This window comes from Mobula hypostoma, chromosome 5 (assembly GCF_963921235.1).
Source record: "Mobula hypostoma chromosome 5, sMobHyp1.1, whole genome shotgun sequence".
Classification (NCBI taxonomy): Eukaryota; Metazoa; Chordata; class Chondrichthyes; order Myliobatiformes; family Myliobatidae; genus Mobula; species Mobula hypostoma.
This window is the reverse complement of record NC_086101.1, coordinates 2,902,899-2,917,577: the sequence shown is the minus strand read 5'-3', so window position 1 is coordinate 2,917,577 and position 14,679 is coordinate 2,902,899. Positions and strand designations below refer to the sequence as shown.

The following is a 14,679-nucleotide window of genomic DNA, read 5'->3' as shown; positions in this document are numbered from 1 at the left end:
ATTTTAAAGGACCTCAATCTCCTCAGGAAATAGGGACAGCTCTGACCCTTCTTGTAGACAGCCTCAGTGTTCTTTGACCAGTCCAGTTTATTGTCAGCACAGATTGATACAGCACGGAGTGGGCCCCTGAGGCTCCTAGAGCTGAGCCACCTGGCAAACCACATTCTTGACCCTTGCCTAATCATGGGACAATTTGATTACTCAACTCTCCAGCATGTCTTTGGATTGTGGGAGGAGAACAGAGCATTTGGAGAAACCCACACGTACCTGGGAAGAAATGTGTGTACTGAGGATGCTGGAATTGAATTCCAAACTCCGATGCCTCAGGCTGTAACAGCATTGCGCGACATGAACATCAATTTCTCCAGCATCTCATGATTTCTCACCCTTCCCCCATCTCAGTTTTACCAATCCCCATTGTGGTTCCCCCGTCACCTCGTCATTTCTCGTCACCTCCCTTTGGAACTCCTCCCCCTTCTCCTTGTCCTGTGACCCACTCTCCTTGCCCTGTGACCCACTCTCCTTGCCGATCAGATCCCTCCCTCTCCAGCACTTTGTCTCTCTCACCTCTCACCCTCACTTCTTACTTCCAGCACCACAGCAGCGTAGCGGTGAGCTTGATGCCGTTACAGCGCAGGGCGTTGCGGATGTCAGAGTTCAATTCCAGCAGCTTCTCGAAGTAGTTTGCGCGACCTTTCCGTGACCACATGGGCGTGCGTTTCCTCCGGGTGCTCCGGTTTCCTCCCACAGTCCTGAGACATAGTGGTTAGTGGGTTAATTGGCCATTGTGAACTGTCCTGTGATGACAGTAGACTAGGGCTAAATCAGCGGGTTGCTGGGAGGTGCTGCTCGGAGGGCTGGAAGTGTCTTTTCTATGCTGTATCTCTGAATGAATGAGTGAGTAAATAAATAAAATCATTATGCTCGTCCACTCTACCTGGCCACACCCATCACTACCAGCTTGTATCCTCCTGTTCCACACTTCCCCTCACCTGGCCACACCCATCACTACCAGTTTGTATCCTCCTGATCACCTGGCCACACCCATCACTACCAATTTGTATCCTCCTGTGTCGCACCTCCCCTCACCTGGCCTCACCCATCACTACCAGTTTGTATCCTCCTGATCCCCACTTTCCCTCACCTGGTCTCACCCATCACTACCAGTTTGTATCCTCCTGATCCCAACCTCCCCTCACCTGGCCACACCCATCACTACCAGTTTGTATCCTCCTGATCCCAACCTCCCCTCACCTGGCCACACCCATCACTACCAGTTTGTACAACTCCTGTTCCACACTTCCCCTCACCTGGCCACACCCATCGCTACCAGTTTGTACAACTCCTGTTCCCCACCTCCCCTCACCTGGCCACACCCATCACTACCAGCTTGTATCCTCCTGTTCCACACTTCCCCTCACCTGGCCACACCCATCGCTACCAGTTTGTATCCTCCTGTTCCCCACCTCCCCTCACCTGGCCACACTCATCACTACCAATTTGTACAACTCCGGTGTCCCACCTCCCCTCACCTGGCCACACCCATCACTACCAGTTTGTACAACTCCTGTTCCCCACCTCCCCTCACCTGGCCACACCCATCACTACCAGTTTGTACAACTCCGGTGTCCCACCTCCCCTCACCTGGCCACACCCATCACTACCAGTTTGTATCCTCCTGTTCCCCACCTCCCCTCACCTGGCCACACCCATCACTACCAGTTTGTATCCTCCTGTTCCCCACCTCCCCTCACCTGGCCACACCCATCACTACCAGTTTGTATCCTCCTGATCCCCACCTCCCCTCACCTGGCCACACCCATCACTACCAGTTTGTATCCTCCTGTTCCCCACCTCCCCTCACCTGGCCACACCCATCACTACCAGTTTGTATCCTCCTGATCCCCACCTCCCCTCACCTGGCCACACCCATCACTACCAGTTTGTACAATCCTGTTCCACCACCTCCCCTCACCTGGCCACACCCATCACTACCAGTTTGTATCCTCCTGTTCCCCACCTCCCCTCACCTGGCCACACCCATCACTACCAGTTTGTACAACTCCTGTTCCCCACCTCCCCTCACCTGGCCACACCCATCACTACCAGTTTGTATCCTCCTGTTCCCCACCTCCCCTCACCTGCCACACCCATCACTACCAGTTTGTACAACTCAACTCCTGTTCCTCCTGTCCCACCTCCCCTCACCTGGCCACACCCATCACTACCAGTTTGTACAACTCCTGTTCCCACCTCCCCTCACCTGGCCACACCCATCACTACCAGTTTGTATCCTCCTGTTCCCCACCTCCCCTCACCTGGCCACACCCATCACTACCAGTTTGTATCCTCCTGTTCCCCACCTCCCCTCACCTGGCCACACCCATCACTACCAGTTTGTATCCTCCTGTTCCCCACCTCCCCTCACCTGGCCACACCCATCACTACCAGTTTGTACAACTCCTGTGTCCCACCTCCCCTCACCTGGCCACACCCATCACTACCAGTTTGTACAAATCCTGTTCCCCACCTCCCCTCACCTGGCCACACCCATCACTACCAGTTTGTACAACTCCTGTGTCCCACCTCCCCTCACCTGGCCACACCCATCACTACCAGTTTGTATCCTCCTGTTCCCCACCTCCCCTCACCTGGCCACACCCATCACTACCAGTTTGTATCCTCCTGTTCCCCACCTCCCCTCACCTGGCCACACCCATCACTACCAGTTTGTATCCTCCTGTTCCCCACCTCCCCTCACCTGGCCACACCCATCACTACCAGTTTGTATCCTCCTGTTCCCCACCTCCCCTCACCTGGCCACACCCATCACTACCAGTTTGTATCCTCCTGTGTCCCACCTCCCCTCACCTGGCCACACCCATCACTACCAGTTTGTACAACTCCTGTGTCCCACCTCCCCTCACCTGGCCACACCCATCACTACCAGTTTGTACAACTCCTGTTCCCCACCTCCCCTCACCTGGCCACACCCATCACTACCAGTTTGTACAAATCCTGTGTCCCACCTCCCCTCACCTGGCCACACCCATCACTACCAGTTTGTACAAATCCTGTGTCCCACCTCCCCTCACCTGGCCACACCCATCACTACCAGTTTGTATCAACTCCTGTGTCCCCACCTCCCCTCACCTGGCCACACCCATCACTACCAGTTTGTACAATCCTGTGTCCCACCTCCCCTCACCTGGCCACACCCATCACTACCAGTTTGTACAAATCCTGTGTCCCACCTCCCCTCACCTGGCCACACCCATCACTACCAGTTTGTATCCTCCTGTTCCCCACCTCCCCTCACCTGGCCACACCCATCACTACCAGTTTGTATCCTCCTGTTCCCCACCTCCCCTCACCTGGCCACACCCATCACTACCAGTTTGTATCCTCCTGTTCCCCACCTCCCCTCACCTGGCCACACCCATCACTACCAGTTTGTATCCTCCTGTTCCCCACCTCCCCTCACCTGGCCACACCCATCACTACCAGTTTGTATCCTCCTGTTCCCCACCTCCCCTCACCTGGCCACACCCATCACTACCAGTTTGTATCCTCCTGTTCCCCACCTCCCCTCACCTGGCCACACCCATCACTACCAGTTTGTACAACTCCTGTTCCCCACCTCCCCTCACCTGGCCACACCCATCACTACCAGTTTGTACAACTCCTGTGTCCCACCTCCCCTCACCTGGCCACACCCATCACTACCAGTTTGTATCCTCCTGTTCCCCACCTCCCCTCACCTGGCCACACCCATCACTACCAGTTTGTATCCTCCTGTTCCCCACCTCCCCTCACCTGGCCACACCCATCACTACCAGTTTGTACAACTCCGGTGTCCCACCTCCCCTCACCTGGCCACACCCATCACTACCAGTTTGTACAACTCCTGTGTCCCACCTCCCCTCACCTGGCCACACCCATCACTACCAGTTTGTATCCTCCTGTGTCCCACCTCCCCTCACCTGGCCACACCCATCACTACCAGTTTGTATCCTCCTGTTCCCCACCTCCCCTCACCTGGCCACACCCATCACTACCAGTTTGTATCCTCCTGTTCCCCACCTCCCCTCACCTGGCCACACCCATCACTACCAGTTTGTATCCTCCTGTGTCCCCACCTCCCCTCACCTGGCCACACCCATCACTACCAGTTTGTACAACTCCTGTTCCCCACCTCCCCTCACCTGGCCACACCCATCACTACCAGTTTGTATCCTCCTGTTCCCCACCTCCCCTCACCTGGCCACACCCATCACTACCAGTTTGTATCCTCCTGTTCCCCACCTCCCCTCACCTGGCCACACCCATCACTACCAGTTTGTATCCTCCTGTTCCCCACCTCCCCTCACCTGGCCACACCCATCACTACCAGTTTGTATCCTCCTGTTCCCCACCTCCCCTCACCTGGCCACACCCATCACTACCAGTTTGTATCCTCCTGTTCCCCACCTCCCCTCACCTGGCCACACCCATCACTACCAGTTTGTATCCTCCTGTTCCCCACCTCCCCTCACCTGGCCACACCCATCACTACCAGTTTGTACAACTCCTGTTCCCAACTTCCCCTCACCTGTCCACACCCATCACTACCAGTTTGTATCCTCCTGTTCCCCATCCCCTCACCTGGCCACACCCATCACTACCAGTTTGTATCCTCCTGTTCCCCACCTCCCCTCACCTGGCCACACCCATCACTACCAGTTTGTATCAACTCCTGTGTCCCACCTCCCCTCACCTGGCCACACCCATCACTACCAGTTTGTATCCTCCTGATCCCCACCTCCCCTCACCTGGCCACACCCATCACTACCAGTTTGTATCCTCCTGTTCCACACTTCCCCTCACCTGGCCACACCCATCACTACCACTTTGTACAACTCCGGTGTCCCACCTCCCCTCACCTGGCCACACCCATCACTACCAGTTTGTATCCTCCTGTTCCCCACCTCCCCTCACCTGGCCACACCCATCACTACCAGTTTGTATCCTCCTGATCCCCACCTCCCCTCACCTGGCCACACCCATCACTACCAGTTTGTATCCTCCTGATCCCCATCCCCTCACCTGGTCTCACCCATCACTACCAGTTTGTATCCTCCTGTTCCCCACCTCCCCTCACCTGGCCACACCCATCACTACCAGTTTGTATACTCCTGTCCCCACCTCCCCTCACCTGGCCACACCCATCACTACCAGTTTGTATCCTCTCTTCCCCACCTCCCCTCACCTGGCCACACCCATCACTACCAGTTTGTATCCTCCTGTTCCCCACCTCCCCTCACCTGGCCACACCCATCACTACCAGTTTGTATCCTCCTGATCCCCACCTCCCCTCACCTGGCCACACCCATCACTACCAGTTTGTATCCTCCTGATCCCCACCTCCCCTCACCTGGCCACACCCATCACTACCAGTTTGTATCCTCCTGTTCCCCACCTCCCCTCACCTGGCCACACCCATCACTACCAGTTTGTACAACTCCGGTGTCCCACCTCCCCTCACCTGGCCACACCCATCACTACCAGTTTGTATCCTCCTGTTCCCCACCTCCCCTCACCTGGCCACACCCATCACTACCAGTTTGTATCCTCCTGTTCCCCACCTCCCCTCACCTGGCCACACCCATCACTACCAGTTTGTATCCTCCTGTTCCCCACCTCCCCTCACCTGGCCACACCCATCACTACCAGTTTGTACAACTCCTGTTCCCCACCTCCCCTCACCTGGCCACACCCATCACTACCAGTTTGTATCCTCCTGTTCCCCACCTCCCCTCACCTGGCCACACCCATCACTACCAGTTTGTATCCTCCTGTTCCCCACCTCCCCTCACCTGGCCACACCCATCACTACCAGTTTGTATCCTCCTGTTCCCAACCTCCCCTCACCTGGCCACACCCATCACTACCAGTTTGTATCCTCCTGTTCCCCACCTCCCCTCACCTGGCCACACCCATCACTACCAGTTTGTACAACTCCTGTTCCCACCTCCCCTCACCTGGCCACACCCATCACTACCAGTTTGTACAACTCCTGTGTCCCACCTCCCCTCACCTGGCCACACCCATCACTACCAGTTTGTACAACTCCGGTGTCCCACCTCCCCTCACCTGTCCACACCCATCACTACCAGTTTGTATCCTCCTGTTCCCCACCTCCCCTCACCTGGCCACACCCATCACTACCAGTTTGTATCCTCCTGTTCCCACCTCCCCTCACCTGGCCACACCCATCACTACCAGTTTGTATCCTCCTGTTCCCCACCTCCCCTCACCTGGCCACACCCATCACTACCAGTTTGTATCCTCCTGTGTCCCACCTCCCCTCACCTGGCCACACCCATCACTACCAGTTTGTACCTCCTGTGTCCCACCTCCCCTCACCTGGCCACACCCATCACTACCAGTTTGTATCCTCCTGTTCCCCACCTCCCCTCACCTGGCCACACCCATCACTACCAGTTTGTATCCTCCTGTTCCCCACCTCCCCTCACCTGGCCACACCCATCACTACCAGTTTGTATCCTCCTGTTCCCCACCTCCCCTCACCTGGCCACACCCATCACTACCAGTTTGTATCCTCCTGTTCCCCACCTCCCCTCACCTGGCCACACCCATCACTACCAGTTTGTATCCTCCTGTTCCCACCTCCCCTCACCTGGCCACACCCATCACTACCAGTTTGTACAACTCCTGTTCCCCACCTCCCCTCACCTGGCCACACCCATCACTACCAGTTTGTACAACTCCTGTTCCCCACCTCCCCTCACCTGGCCACACCCATCACTACCAGTTTGTACAACTCCTGTGTCCCACCTCCCCTCACCTGGCCACACCCATCACTACCAGTTTGTATCCTCCTGTTCCCCCTCCCCTCACCTGGCCACACCCATCACTACCAGTTTGTATCCTCCTGTTCCCCACCTCCCCTCACCTGGCCACACCCATCACTACCAGTTTGTATCCTCCTGTTCCCCACCTCCCCTCACCTGGCCACACCCATCACTACCAGTTTGTATCCTCCTGTTCCCAACCTCCCCTCACCTGGCCACACCCATCACTACCAGTTTGTATCCTCCTGTTCCCAACCTCCCCTCACCTGGCCACACCCATCACTACCAGTTTGTATCCTCCTGTTCCCCACCTCCCCTCACCTGGCCACACCCATCACTACCAGTTTGTATCCTCCTGTTCCCCACCTCCCCTCACCTGGTCTCACCCATCACTACCAGTTTGTACAACTCCTGTTCCCCACCTCCCCTCACCTGGTCTCACCCATCACTACCAGTTTGTACAACTCCTGTTCCCCACCTCCCCTCACCTGGTCTCACCCATCACTACCAGTTTGTATCCTCCTGTGTCGCACCTCCCCTCACCTGGCCACACCCATCACTACCAGTTTGTATCCTCCTGATCCCCACCTCCCCTCACCTGGCCACACCCATCACTACCAGTTTGTACAACTCCTGTTCCCCACCTCCCCTCACCTGGCCACACCCATCACTACCAGTTTGTATCCTCCTGTTCCCAACCTCCCCTCACCTGGCCACACCCATCACTACCAGTTTGTACAACTCCTGTGTCCCACCTCCCCTCACCTGGCCACACCCATCACTACCAGTTTGTATCCTCCTGTGTCCCACCTCCCCTCACCTGGCCACACCCATCACTACCAGTTTGTACAACTCCTGTGTCGCACCTCCCCTCACCTGGCCACACCCATCACTACCAGTTTGTATCCTCCTGATCCCCACCTCCCCTCACCTGTCCACACCCATCACTACCAGTTTGTATCCTCCTGATCCCCACCTCCCCTCACCTGGCCACACCCATCACTACCAGTTTGTATCCTCCTGATCCCCACCTCCCCTCACCTGGCCACACCCATCACTACCAGTTTGTATCCTCCTGATCCCCACCTCCCCTCACCTGGTCTCACCCATCACTACCAGTTTGTATCCTCCTGTTCCCCACCTCCCCTCACCTGTCCACACCCATCACTACCAGTTTGTATCCTCCTGATCCCCACCTCCCCTCACCTGTCCACACCCATCACTACCAGTTTGTATCCTCCTGATCCCCACCTCCCCTCACCTGGCCACACCCATCACTACCAGTTTGTATCCTCCTGATCCCCACCTCCCCTCACCTGGTCTCACCCATCACTACCAGTTTGTATCCTCCTGTTCCCCACCTCCCCTCACCTGTCCACACCCATCACTACCAGTTTGTATCCTCCTGATCCCCACCTCCCCTCACCTGTCCACACCCATCACTACCAGTTTGTATCCTCCTGATCCCCACCTCCCCTCACCTGGCCACACCCATCACTACCAGTTTGTATCCTCCTGATCCCCACCTCCCCTCACCTGGCCACACCCATCACTACTAGTTTGTACAACTCCTGTGTCGCACCTCCCCTCACCTGGCCACACCCATCACTACCAATTTGTATCCTCCTGTTCCCAACCTCCCCTCACCTGGCCACACCCATCACTACCAGTTTGTATCCTCCTGTGTCGCACCTCCCCTCACCTGGCCACACCCATCACTACCAGTTTGTATCCTCCTGTTCCCCACTTCCCCTCACCTGGCCACACCCATCACTACCAGTTTGTATCCTCCTGTTCCCCATCCCCTCACCTGGCCTCACCCATCACTACCAGTTTGTATCCTCCTGTTCCCCACTCCCTCACCTGGTCTCACCCATCACTACCAGTTTGTATCCTCCTGTTCCCCACCTCCCCTCACCTGGCCACACCCATCACTACCAGTTTGTATCCTCCTGTTCCCAACCTCCCCTCACCTGGCCTCACTCATCACTACCAATTTGTATCCTCCTGTTCCCCACCTCCCCTCACCTGGCCACACCCATCACTACCAATTTGTACAACTCCTGATCCACACCTCCCCTCACCTGGCCACACCCATCACTACCAGTTTGTACAACTCCTGTGTCCCACTTCCCCTCACCTGGCCACACCCATCACTACCAGTTTGTACAACTCCTGTGTCCCACTTCCCCTCACCTGTCCACACCCATCACTACCAGTTTGTATCCTCCTGTTCCCCACCTCCCCTCACCTGGCCACACCCATCACTACCAATTTGTATCCTCCTGTTCCCAACCTCCCCTCACCTGGTCTCACCCATCACTACCAGTTTGTATCCTCCTGTGTCGCACCTCCCCTCACCTGGCCACACCCATCACTACCAGTTTGTATCCTCCTGTTCCCCATCCCCTCACCTGGCCTCACCCATCACTACCAGTTTGTATCCTCCTGTTCCCCACCTCCCCTCACCTGGCCACACCCATCACTACCAGTTTGTATCCTCCTGTTCCCCACCTCCCCTCACCTGGCCACACCCATCACTACCAGTTTGTATCCTCCTGATCCCCACCTCCCCTCACCTGGCCACACCCATCACTACCAGTTTGTACAACTCCTGTTCCACACTTCCCCTCACCTGGCCACACCCATCACTACCAGTTTGTACAAATCCTGTGTCCCACCTCCCCTCACCTGGCCACACCCATCACTACCAGTTTGTATCCTCCTGTTCCCCACCTCCCCTCACCTGGCCACACCCATCACTACCAGTTTGTATCCTCCTGTGTCGCACCTCCCCTCACCTGGCCACACCCATCACTACCAGTTTGTATCCTCCTGTTCCCCACCTCCCCTCACCTGGCCACACCCATCACTACCAGTTTGTATCCTCCTGTTCCCCATCCCCTCACCTGGCCTCACCCATCACTACCAGTTTGTATCCTCCTGTTCCCCATCCCCTCACCTGGCCTCACCCATCACTACCAGTTTGTATCCTCCTGTTCCCCACTCCCTCACCTGGTCTCACCCATCACTACCAGTTTGTATCCTCCTGTTCCCCACCTCCCCTCACCTGGCCACACCCATCACTACCAATTTGTATCCTCCTGATCCCCACCTCCCCTCACCTGGTCTCACCCATCACTACCAGTTTGTATCCTCCTGTTCCCAACCTCCCCTCACCTGGCCACACCCATCACTACCAGTTTGTATCCTCCTGTTCCCCATCCCCTCACCTGGCCTCACCCATCACTACCAGTTTGTATCCTCCTGTTCCCCATCCCCTCACCTGGCCTCACCCATCACTACCAGTTTGTATCCTCCTGTTCCCCACTCCCTCACCTGGTCTCACCCATCACTACCAGTTTGTATCCTCCTGTTCCCCACCTCCCCTCACCTGGCCACACCCATCACTACCAGTTTGTATCCTCCTGATCCCCATCCCCTCACCTGGCCACACCCATCACTACCAGTTTGTATCCTCCTGTTCCCCACCTCCCCTCACCTGGCCACACCCATCACTACCAGTTTGTATCCTCCTGTTCCCCATCCCCTCACCTGGCCTCACCCATCACTACCAGTTTGTATCCTCCTGTTCCCCATCCCCTCACCTGGCCTCACCCATCACTACCAGTTTGTATCCTCCTGTTCCCCATCCCCTCACCTGGCCTCACCCATCACTACCAGTTTGTATCCTCCTGTGTCCCACCTCCCCTCACCTGGCCACACCCATCACTACCAGTTTGTATCCTCCTGATCCACACCTCCCCTCACCTGGCCACACCCATCACTACCAGTTTGTATCCTCCTGTTCCCCATCTCCCCTCACCTGGCCACACCCATCACTACCAGTTTGTATCCTCCTGATCCACACCTCCCCTCACCTGGCCTCACCCATCACTACCAGTTTGTATCCTCCTGTTCCCCACTCCCTCACCTGGCCACACCCATCACTACCAGTTTGTATCCTCCTGTTCCCCACTCCCTCACCTGGCCACACCCATCACTACCAGTTTGTATCCTCCTGTTCCCCACTCCCTCACCTGGCCACACCCATCACTACCAGTTTGTATCCTCCTGTTCCCCATCTCCCCTCACCTGGCCACACCCATCACTACCAGTTTGTATCCTCCTGATCCACACCTCCCCTCACCTGGCCTCACCCATCACTACCAGTTTGTATCCTCCTGTTCCCCACTCCCTCACCTGGCCACACCCATCACTACCAGTTTGTATCCTCCTGTTCCCCACTCCCTCACCTGGCCACACCCATCACTACCAGTTTGTATCCTCCTGTTCCCCACTTCCACTCACCTGTCCACACCCATCACTACCAGTTTGTATCCTCCTGTTCCCCACTCCCTCACCTGGCCACACCCATCACTACCAATTTGTACAACTCCTGTGTCCCACCTCCCCTCACCTGTCCACACCCATCACTACCAGTTTGTATCCTCCTGATCCCCACCTCCCCTCACCTGTCCACACCCATCACTACCAGTTTGTATCCTCCTGATCCCCACCTCCCCTCACCTGGCCACACCCATCACTACCAGTTTGTATCCTCCTGTGTCGCACCTCCCCTCACCTGGCCACACCCATCACTACCAGTTTGTATCCTCCTGTGTCGCACCTCCCCTCACCTGGCCACACCCATCACTACCAGTTTGTATCCTCCTGATCCCCATCCCCTCACCTGGCCACACCCATCACTACCAGTTTGTATCCTCCTGATCCACACCTCCCCTCACCTGTCCACACCCATCACTACCAGTTTGTATCCTCCTGTTCCCCACCTCCCCTCACCTGGCCACACCTATCACTACCAGTTTGTACAACTCCTGTGTCCCACCTCCCCTCACCTGGCCACACTCATCACTACCAATTTGTATCCTCCTGTTCCCAACCTCCCCTCACCTGGCCACACCCATCACTACCAGTTTGTATCCTCCTGTGTCGCACCTCCCCTCACCTGGCCACACCCATCACTACCAGTTTGTATCCTCCTGTGTCCCACCTCCCCTCACCTGGCCACACCCATCACTACCAGTTTGTATCCTCCTGATCCACACCTCCCCTCACCTGTCCACACCCATCACTACCAGTTTGTATCCTCCTGTTCCCCACCTCCCCTCACCTGGCCACACCTATCACTACCAATTTGTATCCTCCTGTTCCCAACCTCCCCTCACCTGGCCACACCCATCACTACCAGTTTGTATCCTCCTGTTCCCCACTTCCCCTCACCTGGCCACACCCATCACTACCAGTTTGTATCCTCCTGTTCCCCACTTCCCCTCACCTGGCCACACCCATCACTACCAGTTTGTATCCTCCTGTTCCCCATCCCCTCACCTGGCCTCACCCATCACTACCAGTTTGTATCCTCCTGTTCCCCACCTCCCCTCACCTGGCCACACCCATCACTACCAATTTGTATCCTCCTGTGTCCCACCTCCCCTCACCTGGCCTCACTCATCACTACCAGTTTGTATCCTCCTGATCCCCACCTCCCCTCACCTGTCCACACCCATCACTACCAGTTTGTATCCTCCTGTTCCCCACCTCCCCTCACCTGGCCTCACCCATCACTACCAGTTTGTATCCTCCTGTGTCCCACCTCCCCTCACCTGGCCACACCCATCACTACCAGTTTGTACAACTCCTGTGTCGCACCTCCCCTCACCTGGCCACACCCATCACTACCAGTTTGTATCCTCCTGTTCCCCACCTCCCCTCACCTGGCCACACCCATCACTACCAGTTTGTATCCTCCTGATCTTCACCTCCCCTCACCTGGCCACACCCATCACTACCAGTTTGTATCCTCCTGTTCCCCACCTCCCCTCACCTGGCCACACCCATCACTACCAGTTTGTATCCTCCTGATCTTCACCTCCCCTCACCTGGCCACACCCATCACTACCAATTTGTATCCTCCTGTTCCCCACCTCCCCTCACCTGGCCACACCCATCACTACCAGTTTGTACAACTCCTGTGTCGCACCTCCCCTCACCTGGCCTCACTCATCACTACCAATTTGTATCCTCCTGATCCCCACCTCCCCTCACCTGTCCACACCCATCACTACCAGTTTGTATCCTCCTGTTCCCCACCTCCCCTCACCTGGCCACACCCATCACTACCAATTTGTATCCTCCTGTTCCCCATCCCCTCACCTGGCCACACCCATCACTACCAGTTTGTATCCTCCTGTTCCCCACCTCCCCTCACCTGGCCACACCCATCACTACCAATTTGTATCCTCCTGTTCCCCATCCCCTCACCTGGCCACACCCATCACTACCAGTTTGTATCCTCCTGTTCCCCACCTCCCCTCACCTGGCCACACCCATCACTACCAATTTGTATCCTCCTGATCCCCACCTCCCCTCACCTGGCCACACCCATCACTACCAGTTTGTATCCTCCTGTTCCCCACCTCCCCTCACCTGGCCACACCCATCACTACCAGTTTGTATCCTCCTGTTCCCCACCTCCCCTCACCTGGCCACACCCATCACTACCAGTTTGTATCCTCCTGTTCCCCACCTCCCCTCACCTGGCCACACCCATCACTACCAGTTTGTATCCTCCTGTTCCCCACCTCCCCTCACCTGGCCTCACCCATCACTACCAGTTTGTATCCTCCTGTTCCCCACCTCCCCTCACCTGGCCACACCCATCACTACCAGCTTGTACTCCTGATCGCTGCTTCTTCCTACCTGCTTATTCTGGCAACTGTCCCCTTCCTTTCCAGTCCTGATGAAGGTTTTCGACCTTAAGCGTCAACTTTCTATTCATCTCCACAGATGCTGCTTGACCTGCTGAGTTCCTCCGGCATTTTGTGTGTTGGGGATGTGTGGGTCAAGAATTAAAATAGACTTGAGGGGTGGTGGGAATATGGAACGAGCTGCCAAAGGAAGTGGTTCAGACAGGCATAATAACAGTATTTGAAAGTCATTTTGTCGGCATATGGATTGGAAAGGTTCAGAGAGAAATGGGCCAGGCTGAGGCAAACCTCTCTCCCATTGGGCGGAAGATGGAAAACTATGAAAACGTTTACAACCAGGGTCAAAAACAGCCTGCTCTATCCCACTGTTATAAGGCTACTGAACCTGAGTGTGAGTGGATATGGGGAGGATGTTACCCACAGTGGGAGAGTCTAGGACTGGAGGGCACAGCCTTAGAACCGAGGACGATCATTTAGAACAGAAATGAAGAGCAAATTCTTTGCCAGAGGGTGGTAAATCTGTGGAATTCATCTGCACTTTTATTGTCTCATTGTATAAGTGGGACTAGTTCAGATGGGCATCTGGGTCAGTATTGTGCAGTTGGGCTGATGAGTCTGTTTACACATTGGAACCTTTTTAAAAAAATGACCTTCCCATGGACTCTGAGGATCAGAATCGGGTTTAACACCGCCGGCGTACACCATGGACTTTGTTGCTTTGTAGCAGCAGTACGTTACAATGCTTTACAGTACCAGCGACCTGGGTTCAATATCTGCCGCTGTCTGTATGACCACGTGGGTTTTCTCCGGCTGCCCTGGTTTCCTCCCACAGCCCAAGTACCTGTAGGTTAGTCGGTTAATCGATCATCGGAGTTGTCCTGAGGTTAAGTAGGTGGTTGTTGGGTGGTGTGGCTTGCAGAGCCAGAAGGGCCTGTTCTGCTCTGTACCTCAGTCATGTGTTTTGCATTACTTTCTTTCACTATTTGCACAGTTTATCCTTATTTGCGAATTGGAAATGTGGGAGCCTTGCTGTGTGTGCTTTCTAGTGAGTTCCGTTGTGTTTCTTCGCTTTCTGAGTGGCTGAGAAAAAGATG

General features: G+C 55.8%; 1 protein-coding gene across 2 annotated transcripts in view; it reads left to right on the top strand.

Moving 5' to 3' along the window:
- vps52 (VPS52 subunit of GARP complex) overlaps window positions 1-14,679 on the top strand; it is a 95,698-nt gene that overhangs the window by 27,886 nt on the left and 53,133 nt on the right. The gene's annotated exons all lie outside the window — the stretch shown is intronic.